Consider the following 2,154-nt stretch of genomic DNA (forward strand, 5'->3'; position numbering starts at 1 on the left):
TGGCCCTGCACCTGGCCCTGGCCCTGCACCTGGCCCTGGCCCTAGCCCTGGCCCTGCACCTGGCCCTGGCTTTGCACCTGGCCCTGGCCTTGGCCCTGCACCTGGCCCTGACCCTGGCCCTCCACCTAGCTCTGGCCCTGGCCCTGCACCTGGCCCTACACCTGGCCCTGCACCTGGCCCTGGCCCTGGCCCTGGCATTGGCCCTGCACCTGGCCCTGGCCCTGGCCCTGCAGCTGGCCCTGGCCCTGTACCTGGCCCTGGCCTTGATCCTGCACCTGGCCCTGGCCATGACCCTGGCCCTCCACCTAGCCCTGGCCCTGGCCCTGCACCTGGACCTAGCCCTGACCCTGCACCTGGCCATGTACCTGGCCCTGGCCCTGACCTTGGCCCTGCACCTGGCACTGGCCCTGTACCTGGCCCTGAACCTGGCCCTGGCCCTGCACCTTGCCCTGCACCTGGCCCTGACTCTGCACCTGGCCCTGTCCATGTCCCTGCACCTGGCACTGGACCTGGTGCTGTACCTGACCCTGACCCTGCAACTGGCCCTGGCCCTGCACCTGGTCCTGGTCCTGCACCGGGCCCTGACCCTGCACCTGGCCCTGGCCCTGCACCTGGCCCTGTACCTGGCCCTGACCATGGCCCTCCACCTAGCCCTGGCATTGGCCCTGCACCTGGCCCTGGACCTGGACCTGCACCTGCACCTGGCCCTGACCATGGCCCTCCACCTAGCCCTGGCATTGGCCCTGCACCTGGCCCTGGACCTGGACCTGCACCTGGCCCTGGCACAGACCCTAGCCCTCCACCTAGCCCTGGCCCTGGCCCTGCACCTGGCCCTGGACCTGGCCCTGGCCCTGCACCTGGCCATGCACCTGGCCCTGGCCCTGGCCTTGGCCCTGCACCTGGCCCTGGCCTTGGACCTGGCCCTGCAACTGGCACTGGCCCTGCACCTGGCCCTGCCCCTGCACCTGGCCCTGGCCCTGCACCTGGCCCTGGCAGTGGCCCTGCACCTGGCCCTGGCCTTGGACTGGCACCTGGCCTTGGCCCTGGCCCTGCACCTGGCCCTGGCCCTCCACCCAGCCCTGGCATTGGCCCTATACCTGGCCTTGGACTTGGCCCTGGACCTGGCCCTGCACCTGGCACTAGCCCTGCACCTGGCCCTGACACTGCACCTGACCTTGGCCCTGGCCCTGCACCTGGCCCTGCACCTGGCCCTGGCCCTGCACCTGGCCCTGCACCTGGCCCTGCACCTGGCCCTGGCCCTGCCCATGGCCCTGCACCTGGCCCTGCACCTGGCCCTGGCCCTGCACCTGGCCCTGGCCCTGCATCTGGCCTTGCACCTAGCCCTGCACCTGGCCCTGGCCCTGGCCCTGGCCCTGGCCCTGGCCCTGCACCTGGCCCTGGCCTTGTCCCTGCACCTGGCCCTGGCCCTCCACCTAGCCCTGGCACTGGCCCTGCACCTGGTCCTGGACCTGGCCCTGGCCTTTGCCCTTTCACTGGCCCTGTCCCTGGCTGTTCTGTCCTTGGCCCTGGCACTGCACCTGGCCCTGATATAGGCCCTGGCCCTGGCCGTTTTGGCCATAACCAGGTGCAGGGCCAGGGCCAGGTGCAGGGCCTGGGCCAGGTGCAGGGCCAGGGCCAGGTGCAGGGCCTGGGCCAGGTGCAAGGCCAGGGCCAGGTGTAGGGCCATGGCTAGGGCCAGGTGCAGGGCCAGGGCCAGGTGTAGGGCCATGGCTAGAGCCAAGTGCAGGGCCAGGGCCAGGTGCAGCGCCAGGGCGAGGGCCAGGTGCAGGGCCAGGGCCAAGTGCAGGGTCAGGGCCAGGTGCAGGGCCAGGTGCAGGGCCAGCGCCAGGGCCAGCGCCAGGGCCAGGTGCAGGTCTAGGGCCAGTGCCAGGGCCAGGTGCAGGGCCAGGGCCAGGTGAAGGGCCAGGGCCAGTTTCACGGCCAGGTGCAGGGCCAGGGCGAAGGTCAGGTGCAGGGTCAGGTCCAGGGCCAGGTGCAGGGCCAGTCATATGTGTAGGGCCAGGTCCAGGGCCAGGTCCAGGGCCAGGTGCAGGGCCAATGCCAGGGATAGGTGGAGGGCCAGGGCAAGGTGCAGGGCCAGTGCCAGGTCCAGGTGCAGGGCTAGGGCCTGGTGAAGGGCCAGGGCCAGGTTCA

Source organism: Phodopus roborovskii, unplaced genomic scaffold (assembly GCF_943737965.1).
Source record: "Phodopus roborovskii unplaced genomic scaffold, PHOROB, whole genome shotgun sequence".
Classification (NCBI taxonomy): domain Eukaryota; kingdom Metazoa; phylum Chordata; class Mammalia; order Rodentia; family Cricetidae; genus Phodopus; species Phodopus roborovskii.